We start from the raw sequence: 16716 nt of genomic DNA, 5'->3' as shown, positions 1-16716 counted from the left end.
GCTCTATAATTATTCCTGTATTTATTAGTCAATTTGTGTTTAACTAACTGGTCACGACAAACTTTTAATATTCTATAATTTATTTCTGTACTCTTCAATATCCAAGTTTGAAGCAGGTCTAAAAAACACTACCCCTACTGGTTTCTAATTTATTCCTGTATTTATCAGCGTCTAGGATTAGAGCCTAGTATCCTTCAAAATTTATCAGAATTATGAATTCATCGTATGAATCTGTATTTAATTAGTTGATCACATAAAAAACAGTACCCCTAATGTTCTGCAATTTCTTTCTGCATATATTAGCATCGTGTTAGCTTTGTAGGGTTAATGTCAATTTATATTTAATTACCTGGTCACGATAAACTTCTAATATCCTATAATTTATTTCTGTACTCTTCAATCTCCAAGTTTAAAGCAGATCTAAAAAACACTACCCCTACTGGTCTCTAATTTATTCCTGTATTTATCAGCATCTAGGATTGGAGCCTAGTATTCTTCAAAATTGATCAGAATTATGGATTCGTCTTCTGAGTCTGTATCTAATTAGTTGATCGCATAAAAAACAGTAATTCGTTTCTGTGCTCGTCAGCCCCTAAGACTGGAAGCTTCTCATTCAAAAACAAACCGGTCAAGTTCACAGACTCTCCTCGACTTTCCCCAGAGTCAATGGCACTTTTTATCAAAATGGCTGCCCGCGACAATACCCTCTGAGCCCTGTAATTTGTTTTGCGCCCCGTTCGCGTAAGATTCGAACTTGCTCCCGTATTAAAGTCGCTCGTCAGGATCGTGAACTCACCTTGTCGGTCTTCCTGAGGTTAATGTTGCGACCGTAACGCTTGCCACAGCCTGTATATACCTACAAGCGGGAACAGAGGAGCATTGCTATTAGTTATTAACGTGCTCGGCCCCCCCTCGCTTCCCCGCAACCCTCCGCTTCGTTTTTTTCCACGAAGGCGTGCTCACGCACCACGTCACGGGGATCGATCCTCGGCCACGAGGTCGAGGGCTGGAAAGTGTTACGAGAGGAGAAAAGAGAGGCACCCCCAGTCTTCTGCCTACCGGAGGAAACGAGCCGATTCAACGCCGGAGGCTCGGCTAACCGCGTCGCTTATTAGCCCCAACCGGGGGACGGGGGAGGGACAAAGAGGTGGGTTCTTGGAAAAAATCAACCCTCCGAGCATCTTTCGGGACACGGGGGTGAAATGTCATCGGGACATCGAACCGCCCCTCAGAAAATCGACGAATTCTCGCGCCAACCAGACGCGGTTGATGAAAACAATGGAGAACAGAATCAAACACGGACAAACTGTGAAACGTTCCATTTTACAACCTAAATTTATAGTTTTATTCGAAGAATAATCGGTTGAGTTGATCATTCTTTCTTTGTGATTAGAAACTTTCGTTTGGGGATGAAGTTTGATCGTGTTTGACAGAGATATCGCAATGTTTGACGTTTCTACTATGATAAATTGTGACAAAATATGAGTGGAATTTGCAATTGTTGCCACAGATGGGCAAATTCTATTTACGAATGATTAATGGTTAATAAAAACCTTACATACAGAATCAAACACGGATAAACTGTGAAACGTTTCACTCTGCAACCTAAATTTATAGTTTTGTTTGAAGAATAATCGGTTGAGTTGTTCATTTTTTCTTTGTGATTAGAAACTTTCGTTTGGGGATGAAGTTTGCTCGTGTTTGACAGAGATATCGCGATGTTTGACGTTTCTACTATGATAAATTGTGACAATACATGAGTGGAATTTGCAATTGTTGGCACAGATGGGCAAATTCTATTTACGAATAATTAATGGTTAATAAAAACCTTACATACAGAATCAAACACGGATAAACTGTGGAACGTTTCACTCTGCAACCTAAAATAATTTTATTTGAAGAATAATCGATTGAGTTGTTCATTTCTTCTTTGTGACTTGAAACTTTCGTTTGGGGATGAAGTTTGCTCGTGTTTGACAGAGATATCGCGATGTTTGACGTTTCTACTATGATAAATTGTGACAAAATATGAGTGGAATTTGCAATTGTTGGCACAGATGGGCAAATTCTATTTACGAATAATTAATGGTTAATAAAAACCTTGCATACAGAATCAAACACGGATAAACTGTGAAACGTTTCACTCTGCAACCTAAATTTATAGTTTTGTTTGAAGAATAATCGGTTGAGTTGTTCATTTCTTCTTTGTGACTTGAAACTTTCGTTTGGGGATGAAGTTTGATCGTGTTTGACAGAGATATCGCAATGTTTGACGTTTCTACTATGATAAATTGTGACAAAATATGAGTGGAATTTGCAATTGTTGGCACAGATGGGCAAATTCTATTTACGAATAATTAATGGTTAATAAAAACCTTACATACAGAATCAAACACGAATAAACTGTGAAATGTTTCATTCTGTAATCTAAATTCAAGATTTATTTAAAGAGTAACCGGTTAAATTGTTTATTTCCTATTATGCGACTCGAAACTTTCGTTCAGTGGCAAAACACAAGTGGAATTTACAATTGTTGACACAGAAAGGTAAATTCTATTTACCAATAATTAATAGAAACTGTAGAAACGTAAATCGTAACAATTCTTTTGCCACAACTAACTAGATATTTTTGTTGTACTTAAAAGAACAAAGTCTACTCGTCCAATTACAAAAGACGCTCGTATCGAACGACGTGCGTTATGAACAATAAAACAATTTCTGGTTCTGCCGTGTTTTTCGAACCAAAACAGAATATTCGAATGATCGATAAACACCAGGACTAAAAAGACCACCTAGCCAAAGGATCAAGATGGAATCTGGCCGGTTCGCGAGAAATTTAATAAAGCACGAAATTCATTACCATGATTACTATCATTAACAATAAAAACAAAATAGAAAGCAGATTCGTACTGGCTACGAACCCTCGGAAGCGAAGAACCAGTTCCCCGGGCGTAGTAATTAGTTTACTCCGTGGCAAATCAACTATAAAGGATTGAATTCTCATTCCCGACGCAACATACCCGACTAATTAAAACGGTCAGGAGAAGAAGAAGAGAAAAAAAAAATATTCTTAATAGCTTCGAACCATTAAAAAGAGTCTATAATAATTAGTGTCTCCCGCGGCGACCTCCAGGCTTGAAACGCTCGAGTGGCTCAAGCTCGTCGCATTCTCTTTAAAACGCTTCTCCGCCGATGTTTGGCCGTCGTTTTTCAACGATTCTCAAAGCACGGAATAATTAAGCAGTCGTCTGAACGCTGTCGTGCCGAGAGAAAGGATAATTACGATTCTCCTTAGCGAGCAAACTTGGAAACTCGCGCGCCGTGACACCGATTAGCCATCTTTAACGCGTCGAGCAGCGAAAACGGGTGACATATTTACAGTCACTCGCAATAATAGTCGAACAACGCTTCGTACGCTCCTACTTTACGCGTAAACGTTACGTAGTAAAAAAACGAACGTAGTTTTCTTAACGATTAAAAGCACTTAGCCCGGAACGACGGAAATATAAAGGATAATTAATATCAAAACTTCGTACTGACGAGCCTTATTCGTCGACTACGATAACGAGTTATTTAATAAACCCACAAACCAAGATTACAGCTTTGGTCGACAAAATTTATTTGTTCGTACAATTTATGGATAATAAAGAAAATACCAACTCTACGTTCTGAGAATATTAAGACGTTTGGTTTTAGTTATTTCTTAGTTGCTCCCATTCGTCTGGCATATTGTAGACGTTGGGACGTGAGAAGTAATTTTAATCAAATAGTTCTGTAAAAAATACTCCCACGTTTCCGGGAACGTAAATCATTCGGGAACGTAAAATTCAAAGTCCAATTTTGACCAGCATAATTGGAAATTAATTCATCATCCTACGATTTCGTATTCTTTCGACTATAATGCAGATAATAAAACTCGTTTTTGAATTTCAAATAATTTACATAACAATTCTAATAAAATTTATTAAACTAGCTTCGATGCACATATCAGGTGGCAGATAAACATTGGATGAAATTGCACGCTCGTTTTCGAAGAAAGTGTTTAAATTACATTTCAACCTCTCGATACGTGGTAACTTTTACAAAATTATCGGCTACGAGAAGGCTGACGCGTACTTTCTGGATGTTCGAGAAACGGTTTACGAGCAGAAGATCGTTCAACGAAGTAGATGCCCTAAAATTGATACAGCGAGGCTTGGTTAGCCGCGAACGCGCGTACAAGTTTCGAAAAGAAAAGAACAGAGCTGGAAGCACCCTCGGTCCTCCGCGAAAGAAAACAGAACGAACCGTCGGCGGAGGCTACTCTTGCCGCTGCCGTGACACCAATTAAGCCTTGAAATATTGTGCACACGCGGTTACACGAGCATGCGAACACCTCTAACCTAATTTACTCGGGAGAAAGATTTCGTAAGCGATAACGTTTCGAATCGAGGGGACTCTTAATTTGTGCTCGTTGGAGCGCTGGGTTGCTTTGTGCCAGTCCCCCCCCCCCCCCACTCTCGATATTCGATTAGACTCCGTTAATTGCGACGCTTTGTTTAAAACAACCAACGAGTCCAACGTAACAATCCTCCTTCCACGTTCCATGCGTTACTTTTAATCGAGTCAAATAAATTCCAGGTTTAATAAACGCTTCTAAAATCTCGTCTTATACGATCGATTTGAAAAATTTATATTTTTATACGAATCTTACGATTTTATTGGGAATATATGTATTGAAATTATTTTCAAATTACTCGACAAATAAATCGATGGTTCGGAGACATATTTCTAGCGTTGTTAAAAAATGTACTCTTGGTAGGTTTAAAAATTTTTTTTCACAAAATATTTCCGAAGCAGGCTTCGTTCGGATTTCTAAACAGAAATATACGCCTGGATCAAAATGAACCATTATTTCTGCAATAATTACAAACACGATCGAAATAATTAACCCACGAAACATGGACCGTGTGTTTCTCTGTATTGAATTACTCAAGAGTAAATAAATGAAATTCTTCGTAATTACGCGCAACGATTACCATCGTATTATTAATCAATAATACCACGCTGCAACGAGCGATCCAAGATAGTTATAATGAAAATATCAACTTGGAATAATATCTTCGTCGTGATGGCGGAACGTACCGGTAATTACAGACAAAGCAAAAACGTTTTGGTTCATCTCTAGAATGCTTGGAGATAATAATCCTCGCAAGATCGCGACCAGGTGTCGTTATAAAAATTTGTAATTAATATATTGGAACGAGCGTGGCTAATTTACGAGCGCAAAATACCACTTTGTAAAATACAATGAGCCGTGGAAGCGTTCCGGCAAAGAAATCCGTAATATTTTATGCGGGGATCATGAATACGTAATCGCGTCGCGATCAACGTCGAAAGCAATTTCAGGTAACTTTTATTAGCCCGTGTCTGGGAAAAATCAAGGCGTACGACGATGGCCGTTGGAACCGGGCACCCGAGAGGGTTGGAAATTCATAGCTGTGGCCCAAACAAAGTCCGAAAATCCGCTTTGCCGCGGCTAAGCTGATTAGCAATTTAAATAGCCGCGAATAGTCTCGTTTATATGTTCATCTGGCCCGAATGAATAATACGAAATTAATTCGTCTGATAAATGGTAAAAATACCTTTGAATATTCCGGCGAACCGTCGCCGTGCAAACTTTATTATTAAAATTATCTGAAATCTCAATTTATTAACTAACAGCCGCGACTAAAAATTATTCCAAACGTATTAAATTTATCTGCGACGTTGGATTTTTCGATTTTTAAAATAGTTAAATCTCGTGTTGTTCGATAAAGCGACAAGAATAAATAATTGAAAGATTCGAAAATTAATAGTTTCTCCATACGGAAATTTCCAATAAAATTTGCTACCTTCTGTTGCGTTTAACAGAAGCTGAATGATAAATAACGAGTGTGGTATAAATACAAAGCACTGTTTAAACGTAATTGATGAAACCGATGATTACAGTATCAGTAATGTTAGGTATGGATCTGGAAAGTACTAATTTCAGAACCATTTTCACAATTAGTTTATTTCTGTACTTAAACTGTAATAAAATTGAAGAAGGCACCCCTTGTCCATGTAAACGTGTTATGCAAAATGGAAGTACAAATTTTTAAGCCCATTTCGAAGACTTGTATAATAAAAGTTAATTTATGACATGCACGATGTATTACCAACTGGTGGAACGAAACATTGATGGAAGATCGAGAACTTTAAGCAGGATGTAATAATTACCGTAATTTGGTTACTAAAACTGGCAGCAAATTAATTATCCACGCTATTCAGCTCCCTATTAGTACTACACTGTCGTTTGTTGCCTGACTAACTCATCAATCGAGTTTCGAACAATTATTAGATGCTATGCTCTACGAAACTTCTTCCCAGACAAATTTCCTTTGTCGTTTTCCACTTATCGTTGCCATTAATTACGGTTCGTAAGATATGGTGAATTGATAATTGTCAATTGCACGAAGCAACTCGTTGCAACTAATATTATTTATTCCAAGAAACATTATTCTAATTTGGTCAAAAGAATCTAGGACTTACGAGTGTCCTAAAAGATTCTCGATTTAAACAAAATTTTCTGCACGTGAAATAGTCAAATTTTTCTTTTGCACCCCCTCCCTCGCTTAGATTGTTAAAGTCAACTGAAAGGGTCGTGCCACTCGTTTTATAACGGATGTAAAAAATGTTTACAACTCGCAATAATCGCCTAATTTAATGTACTAAAGCTAACAGTAATTACTATTTATATTCACTTAGTAGTAAAACTAATACTTATCGAGGTACTAACGATGACGAAGATAGGATCGCACTTGGATCGCTATCAGCGAGATTGTGAAGCATGCTACAATAGATTAGTTCTACTATGGGCAATACCTTCTTAGATAAATAAACACTAGAGTATTAATTGGTTGTGAGAAACAAAATTTGGAAGAGATCCTTTTCATAACACTGGGGATAAATAAAATTCCTATCTAGACAGAAATTACTAATAACGAATTATGAAAAGATGACAAAACGTCGTAAAATGAAATTCAAGAAAAATCTATATAAAATTGACTGTATTTAATGTTCTTACAAACGTAAATTTATTATGGAATAATAAATACTTATTGTAGGATTATTTTTAATTTTCCAAATAGAATGTTTTATGGAATTAATTTCGAAACTTCATCGTCACGTTTCGTGTCGAACGCAGTTAGAAGGCGCAGATTTCTAAGATTTGCCGCGCGCCTAATTGGACCGAGTATGCCGCCATTGTCGCCTGATTATTCTCCATATATCGAGCTTTAAACAGCGAAGAACTATCATAGATGTAACTTTCTTATCCAAACTTACGAACGGGCAAATAAATTTCTCGTATCAGGTCTTATTAAATTAAACTTTCAACGTTTGGGTCGAACAAAGTACACTGTGCTTCAATCGGTTCATCGACAAATCACTTTCAAAGTATTTGTAACTTTTTCCTACTTTATATTAAAACTTGCATTCGATTTCAATGTCCTTTCTCTTTTCAACAAATTTTTAAAAGGCCAAATACGAAGTCTGCAAAACTCAACAGTTTAAATTTTAATATCATTCAAAGAGAAAGCATTGCGATTGTATAACGCTACTTTACATCTTCGCGTTCAACGCTGAATAAAATATTCACGGTTAAAGTTTCGCGTGTTGTTTCGTATTGTTACTATACAGTAATATACAAATGTTACGATACGTAAATAATAATAAATCAAACGGAACACCGGCTGGGAAAGTAACACAGATAACCTTTCGTATCTCATCGAGCTATCAGCCACGCAACTCGCTTTTATTCGTGTTTTTTTTACTGCTCCGCGCGAGCGTTACGAGCAGTAAACCATGAAAGTTTTTAACGCTTTTTTATTTTATTTTTTTTTTTTTTTTTTTTTGGAACACACAACTTGCGCAAACGAGGCACAGATATTTCGGAACGAACGCGGACGATCGCGTTCGAACGAAACTGCGACCGCCGCAGCTTTTCAGACGCCATTGACAGAGCTGTCAAACGTAAAAAAAAAACCACGGTTCCACGTGCCAGCTCCAGAGGCCTTAATTAACGGGCACCGCCATGGCGTTGAGTTTCCCTACGAAACGTCGGCTAAAAAATTCATTAAAACTGAAATCGGTCGACGAGACCCGTCGCCGTAAGGTCGTTCCGTACCGATAGATCGATCGCGGCTGCATCGTATCGAGACAACGCGATACGGGACGCGAGTCAGGGGGTGAAAATCGAGGGTCGTCGCAGCGGGGGTGGCGTTCGCTAATAATAAAAGCGTAGGAATATTTCCTGGAACGCGAGCTGCCGTCAGGACGTGAACGAAACGACGAAAGGAGGAGGAATAATCGGGGATGCTTAATCGGACGATATACATGTTCGACCACCCCTGGGAAAAATTTTTAATGGGGGATTCTAGAGGCCAAAATAAGAAAATCACGAATACCGATTTGTTGATGGAGGCGTCGTTAAAAAGTTATTAACGATTACATTAAAAAATTTCAAATCGTTCTGTAAAAATTATTTTCGGTTGCGGGGCTCAATTATAATCATTTTTGGTGAATAGACATATTCTCGAAATCCTACCCACTTTCGAGAAAAAAATTCAGTACTGGCGGAACTTTAAACGTTAATAACTGTTTAACGAAGCCTCCATCAACAAATTGGTATTCTTGATTTTCGTCTTATTTTGGCCTCTAGTATCTCCCATTAAAATTTTTCCCAGGGATGGCCGAACACCCTGTATGGATCGCTGGTTCCAAAACCTGTGGATCGTCTATTTTCTAGAGGGGTCACGAGCAGTATTTTAACCGTTTGCACTCCACTGGCGTCGCTATGGGGACAAATATAATACGTAGTATAGCTCGATTCAAGTTTCATTTATGACAACAGAAATTGAATATAGGAAATATAGGAGAGAAGAATATTTTGTTTATTTTTAGAAGTCACATGAAAAAATTGCATTTGGTATTGCTAGTTCGTATTAATAAAGACTTTCGAAGTGCAAAGGGTTAATAGAAAACTGCAAAGATTCTTCTGCAGGAATTAAAAATAACAGTTATAAAATAGAGAAAATTATTGACAAAAAGTATAAAGATTGTAAAAGATGGAAAGGGTGAAGATTATTGTTAAGGCCAAAAGCGATTCTTTATAAACTGCAGAATGTGGATATTTTTTTTTTAAAGTAGATTGTATTATTATGCTATTGTGGCTTGATATTTCAATTGTTAAGATGTAATTTGTTGAGTAAAGCAACCAAAATGGTACTGTATAATAGTTTCTTTTCTGAGATGCCCTGATACAACCGTCTTCGCAAGATTAATAGATGTCGTGGGTCGATATTAATTTCAACTTTTGTTAATTTAAAGCAAAACATCTTTATGGCGGTTAACGCATTTTTAACAAATTATTGTTATATGCATTCCATACACGTGCTACGTGAATAATATTGAAGAAACGTAATATGCAATACGATCCAATTATTGCTAACGCAAGTGGTTAAATTAACGCTGCTTTGAAAAGGCCCTGTAGCAGCGTTATTGAATATTTCTTATGAAACACGAAGGCTATGACGACATGCTGTTATCATGCGTTACGTAATGGCGTTGCTAACATCGTAACATTATCTGCAAATTATATAGACACCTATTAAAACAGTTATTTAATAATTCAACGTCTATTACGCGTTTATTGCGAATTTTCTATATTAGAAAATAGAAATTCAGTGAAGTAAATTGTGGTCTGCGCGAATGAAAACTGCATTTGTAATACCAAGAATAATTGAAAACAGGAAGAGTAACTCTTTGCAACTATTACACTCATATCTATGCTACTCAAATTTTCATCAAAATATATTCAGATTAATAGTGTATTCGTCTACAAAATTAACAAATGTGCAGAGTTAAATAAAATTGGGTGTCTATACAGGCCAAAATAAGACGAAAATAAAGAATATCAATTTCTTGACTGAGGCTTCGTTAGTAAGTTAGCAAGTTATTACAAAATGAAATTAAAAAATTTCAAATCGTTCTAAAAAAATTATTTCCGGTTGCACGACTCGATTACAATCATTTTTGGTCATCACACATACCCCCGAAATCCTACGCATTTTCAAGAAAAAAATTCGAATAGGTACTGAAATTTTTAGACGAAATTAAAAAATTTCAAATCGTTCTGGAAAAATTATTTTCGATTGCAGGGGTCAATTACAATTATTTTTGGTGAATAGACCCACCCCCGAAATCCTAGCCAGTTTCTAGAAAAAAATTTAATACGGTCGGAACTTTAAACGTCAATAACTTTTTAACGAAGCCTCCATCAACAAATTAGTATTCTCGATTTTCGTCTTATTTTGGCCTCTATAATCGTTAGTCTAATTATATAACATTCTCGATCCTGTAGTTTCGATAATCTTCAAGAAACAGTAATGTTTCAGTCGTACATTATTACGCTTATGGTGTCAAAAATCGATTAGCTCCGTTTGTAACTTTGCGTTATAAAGTATTTGTAGTTTGAAAGTCATAGATATCAGCGAATAAGCGCACGATTGGCTGTCCCGTTATCGTAGAAGTGCAAATTAGCCCTGTTTATCGTAGAATGTTGTATAAAAACATGAACGAATTACCGCTAGCTACGTCAAACAGTTGTATTATCTATTCGTTATAATGCAATTTCACTTTTATCGCGTGCACACAGCGTTACGAGCGAAAAATTATTGACTTCCTTTTATTTAAAATTACATATCGAAAGATCCATACAAAAAAAAATGGGTGTAATATTAACGCGAAATAATATTGAAAATACTCGATGGAAAAAGAAACCAGAGGTTCAAACGCGAAATGAAAGTGACAAAGGGAACAATAGTTAAAGGTACGAGCGAGAATGGAACTAAATTTCAGACAGGACGAGGAAATAATGTCAAAGAAAATCGAATCGAATGCGAAATATACGGAATTGACGCAGAAGCACTATTAACAGGAACGTTAATAAAAATACTGCAAGAATAGTCGACGGAAGGAATAACAAATAGGTCGTTACACAAATACGAAAGAATCAATGGGAACAATAGCCGAGATACAAATGAACATGAAACCGAGTTTTGAAGCAGAATTCAAAGAAAAATAAGGGTTGAAAAGGATGAACGGAAGCAAGGAAAACGTACGACTGGTAAGAAATATAAAAGCGAAGTCTGCAGAGGCACCGTTAACGAGAAATAATACAAGGTGGGGCGTTTAAACCTTTGTGTTTGAATATTTTGGAAGCCGGAACGTCAGGAGACGCGTATGAGAAATTTATCGCGTTCATTTGAAATATATTAAATTCTCAATGTGAAACGATGTATTTTATTCGCACAAACTCATATAAATTATAATGAAACACGTTAAATTGTCCGTAGGAAAATGTCGCAAATGTTCTAAAGCTAACTTGTATTTAAATTTAAATTATTTAAATTTAACGAATGAGACGTTAAATTATTCGTATCATTTCACATTGAAAATTTTTTAATGAACCCTCCTAAAATTGTAAAATACTTGAACTCAAAGGGTCCTGTCACTCATTTTATAAAACATCGATGTAAAGAATTTTTCATAATAACAATCTAAATAAAAAATTTGTATGTTCATTGTATAAGAAACAGATGAACGCTTATCTATTTCTTATCCGTTGTTCGAGATCTGTATTTAGATAAAAATTTCGACTTTGAACTGTCCAAACGACCTGTATCTCGAACGTTCCTTTCAACCCTAACGAAAAAGACGAGTTGTCCGAGTGTCTTGTCGTAAATGCCCCACCCTGTACGAGCAGGCTCATTGACAGGAAAATAAAACACACTGGGAGGAGAGCAGCGAGACTGAAACAAAGGAAACTCGATCGGGAAACAGGAGGGTTGAAAACGACCCGTGAAAAGAAAGAGGAATAAAATGTGAAGGGTGAGAAAACAAGGGTCGTATAAAAAGCAGTACGCGATAAACGCGTGAAAATCTAAATGAAAGAACGTAGGGAAAAGGGAGAGGAAGGACGAAGGGATGCTGGCCGCTTGACTTTGGACCAAATAACTCATGGCCACGCGGAAGTGCCCTAGACGCGGACAAAGAACGACGTTAACGGCGCCGGAGATAGCGTAACACGAAGATTCGTTGGAAATAGTGGCGCGAATGCAACAACGCTCGGCCACGGGGGGTGGTTTTCTTCGAGTTAAACGGGCCTAGCGCCTATATCAGGGAATTAAGTACGCAGTCGAGTGGAAATTGCATTCAACCGAACGCACGTGATTGTTCCCAGTACTTTCCCACGGACTAATTGTCCAATAAACTCGTTTGGAACTGCGTATTTAAAAATGGATGCGAGACCGTAGCTACAGCCAGTTCGTTCTATTTCCCAGATACCGTCTCCAAACGTAAAAAGACAATTTATTTGTGTTTTATTTATTCGATTCGTATTTGCAATTGTACGCTATGTTTACACTTTCACTGGATGCGCGCGATAAGTACGCTATAATAATAATAATACTCCCCGTCGATGGGAAAGAGTATTTATAAATATTTTCAAAGACGTGCACGGGGTTATTGATTTCGCCGTAGTATGATGCAATTTTTTTATACCGTGCAGGAAGACAAAAGAACACGTCGCGTGTGACCTTTTCGAATAAAAATTGTTCCGACAAACCGTGCGATTATTACACGGGAGAACCGACGGAACGGAATCCGTAAACACTCGCGGTATCGAAGGGGGCGCCTCTTTTCAAACAGAAGTTTCGAACAGCCCCAAAACTCCGGATCGACCTTCGATCGAACGAGTCCTCGGGACACCGAGGACAACAGGCGTTTTTAATCTCGGTAATTCCAAGTTTTATACACTATTGAAAGCACTCGTGATCGTGGATCACCGATAATACAATTTCCCAAGAAAACGAGAGGCAAAGAAAGGGTAGGCAGGATCGCTAGAAACCGAAAGAGAACCGACTCTCGAGCGCGCGGAGCGTTCAGATCAGAGGGTCAGAGCGTAGGATTCCGAGGCGAATCCTCGACGGGACCCTGGTGGTTATCGATGGAGAGCCAGGAAGGGCTCCGAAACCCGACAACGCGCAGCGAAAGCCTAGAACCACCCCCGCGGAGCTGGCCTAAACGCACGGATCTGTCGAGCGCGGTTCGAATTTCAGCGTCGCCTGCCATCTCTCGCGCCACCGCGACGACGGGATCCGGCGGTGGCTCCGAGCGTGTCCTTGGACCGCGGAGGGTATACGGGATCCTGGCGGAAACGCGATCGCGGGGATAATCGGGGGACTCACGTTTCTCATCTCGCAGTCGCGACGACCTGCTCACGTGCGGCTGTCCGCTCGTCGCATGGTCGTTGCACCGTCGGCGGTCGTTGCGGCAGCGTTCGGGGCCTCGACGACACAGGTGACGACGTCGACGAGGGCGGCGACGGATACCACGACGACGAGGAGGACGATCGACCGCGATGGTGTCGATGGGAGACGAACAACGGCACGCGGAACACGGAATGGCGAGCACTCGGTGCAATCGCGAAGCACATGCGAGCGACGAGCATCGCCCCAGCTCGGCACCAAGCTCACGACTGACACTCGACCGAGGGCCTAGCCGGGGGTTGCTTCGACTCGAGTTCACCGGTTCAATCGGAGGGGGGGAGGGCTAGGGGTTGGCCTAACAGGGGCCGGGGGTGCGCTGCTGACCGAACCCCAACGACGCCTGTCGACCGTTCCACGAACCAAACGGACGTCGAGGGCGCAAGCCCCTCCGGTGAATCTCGACGAGGAACCGGGGGTGGCGCGACCGTGGAGCGAGATTTCGGTTAACCGTGCGCGAGAAGGGGATGACGTTTCCGTGTATCCGTTGTTGGAGTATTTTTTTATTTCGGGGCTGTTGCGTCGCTTGGCGGAGAAGGAGGTTTGAGTTATGATAGGGGGTGAGACTTTTTGGTGGAGCGTAGCACGTTCGAGTGAGGGACGAAGAGATTTTAAATTATAGTAGGGGTGAAATTCTATGTGTGTATGTGATATTTTTAATTGGAGTATTGCAAGATTGAGTGAATTAGAGATACTTTAAATTTCGTATTATGGGGGATGAAATTCTATGTATTTGGAGTAACATTACTTGTACTTAAAATATTCGATATTCTGTTAAAAGTTGAAGTCATTTTTGAAAATCGATTTACTGCTATAGAATCGCAAATTGAGATAGTTATTTTTCTCAATTACAGTCTCAATTGTTTATTAAGTTACAGTTAAGCACAATTACATTTTATACAAATTTAACATGGTCGACATTCCATGTATTTATTGTTAGAATATTGCACGATTCAGTGAACTATGAAGGCAGTTTGAACGACATTAGAGGATGAAACTTTATGTATATGACATATGTTTACTTGGAGTAACACGATCGAGTAAGCTAGGAAGACATTTTAAATTATCCTCGGGGATGAAATTCTATGCATATGTAATATTTTTAATTGGAGTATTGCACGATTGAGTGAGCTATGATGATACTTTAAATTATACTAGGGGATGAAATTCTATGCATATGTAATATTGTTACTTAGAGTATTGCACGATTGAGTGAGCTACAAAAACACTTTGAACCATACTAGGGGATGAAATTTTATGTACACGTCGTATTTTTAGTTGGAGTATTGCACGATCGAGTGAGTTAGGAAGACACTTTAAATTATACTAGGAAATGAAATTCTATGTATTCGGAGTAACATTATTTCTACTTAAAATTTTCGATACTCTACTAAAAAATAAATTCATTTCTGAAGACCGAAAATTAACTATCACACAATAATATTTTATACAAATTTAACGGATGACATTTCATGCATTTGTTGTTATAATATTTTTCTTAGAATATTGCACGATTCAGTGACTCACGAAGATATTTGAAACAATACTAGGGGATGAAATTCTATGTATTTGGAATAACATTATTTCTATTTCAAATAAAAGATACCCTATTAAAAGATGAACTCATTTCATTACTGAAAACCAATATACTTTTAAAGCATCTCACATTTCAGAGATAAAATTGAATAAAACCAATTATCACACAGTGACATTTTATACAAATTTAACACGGATGACATTTCATATATTTGTTATTACAATATTTTTACTCGGAGTATTGTATGATTTAACGACCGGAGACGACACTGTGAATGACACGGTAATTATTTTAATAACCGATTTAAGGGTTGCAACCTTATGTGTATTCGAATTAATGAGTTTCTAGTTAGAATATTAAATACTCTAGAAAGAGATCAGCTTATTTAACAAGATTTTTTTCTCGTCTCAAATTTCAGGACCAATATACTTAACAAATTGTAATTTTATAATTTAAATGTTAACTTTTATTAAAAAAAAAAAGAACTAATATACTTTCACTGCAAGTCAAAGTTAAGGGATACTTAAATAATTATCCAATTATATACTTCGGACAATGGTTAAATTTCAGTAATGAAATTGCGATATACTCTCGATAATAATATTTGTACTTACAGTACTGGATGCCTTGACGAGAGACAAAGTCATTTGAAATAATCCCCTTAATTACTTGTTAGGTGTCAAAGAAAAAGACTGGCTCGCTACGCTCGCTCGACGCGACTTTTCCCTTCGACGGTTCTGGACTAAATGTCGTTCAGTCGTCTTACCAGAAGGCATCGAAACCTTCCCCACCCCGAAGTCGGATCCTTCGGGACAATGTGTTCATCCTTTACACAATGCAAAGTCGTGCTATGTCTCGCGTCTTTCAACGTACCCGAGTTTACCCTAAACAATCAATTCCTAGGCAACCGATGACTACGCGATTTCGAGTCGCTAGCTACTGCCAGACGACCATTCGTAAGGGTGATTTGTGACAGTACCATTCAGTGGGTGTACCATTTCCTGGGGGTAGTTTATGTCATAGTGTTATCCATCCTCTGACCCAGTCATAAACCTTTCGAAAGCCAAGTAGCAGCGGTTACGTCCGCCTTAAAAACGCTTTTAAGGGAGGCTTTACGCGACAGGAGAATCATTTAGTTTGTGTTTAGGTCTGGGTTAGGTTTTTATAGCCTCGAGAACGATCCAATAAAATTTTCGACCGGAATTCGAAAAACGAACGAAATTACGAGGCTTTCGACTTGAACCTTTAATGCTTGCGAAAATCATGTCCACCCACTGTCTGTTTTTGTAATTAGTAAACAAATAAGAAATGCTGATCACCAAAGAGAGCATCGAGTAAAATTTCGTTCGAATAATCGGAGGAATATTATAATTTAAGTAGAACCGTTGCAAAACGAAGTAGGTTGAGAACGTCTTGTTAGTGGATTATTGTATAGTGCAAAGTTAATGAATACAAGGTTACTCGAACTGCTTAAAATATAGCGGTTTAAGATACTCTGTCTTGTATGGTTTTCTGACAGATTCGTGCTGATTCACACGTATTGAAGCTTCGATCGACTCGTAGAAAACACTGCAATTGCTAAAATTGAAAAATTTTGTTCCTCCGTCGAGAAACGAAATGAAAAAAATATTGAATTCTTTCTTATTAAAATTTTATAACAAACTCTACTTGAAAATAAGAAAATATATTTTCAATCTTCCATGCTAGTAATCTGGGAACAAACAAGATTGACATTTACAATACAAAATTTACGCATTTAAATAAACAGCACATCAGACTTTTTAATGAAAT

At 38.2% G+C, this 16716-nt stretch overlaps 1 protein-coding gene across 9 annotated transcripts in view; it reads right to left on the bottom strand.

Moving 5' to 3' along the window:
• The window catches only part of Dysc (whirlin protein dyschronic), a 154354-nt gene that overhangs the window by 135965 nt on the left and 1673 nt on the right, over nt 1-16716 (bottom strand). For 4 of the 9 annotated variants that reach the window (XM_076775206.1, XM_076775209.1, XM_076775210.1 and 1 more), the window contains exon 1: nt 13311-13624. The exons of 1 other annotated variant lie outside the window; for it this stretch is intronic. The gene's annotated coding sequence lies outside the window, so the exon portion shown is untranslated. Of the gene's footprint in view, nt 1-13310; nt 13625-15539; nt 15694-16716 lie in introns of those variants that run through there. 4 more of the 9 variants (XM_076775212.1, XM_076775213.1, XM_076775214.1 and 1 more) reach the window with 2 other exon arrangements.

The sequence above is a fragment of the Colletes latitarsis genome, chromosome 10, assembly GCF_051014445.1.
Source record: "Colletes latitarsis isolate SP2378_abdomen chromosome 10, iyColLati1, whole genome shotgun sequence".
Classification (NCBI taxonomy): Eukaryota; Metazoa; Arthropoda; class Insecta; order Hymenoptera; family Colletidae; genus Colletes; species Colletes latitarsis.
Note: the sequence above shows the minus strand (reverse complement) of the source record. Positions and strands in the feature narration are given on the sequence as shown.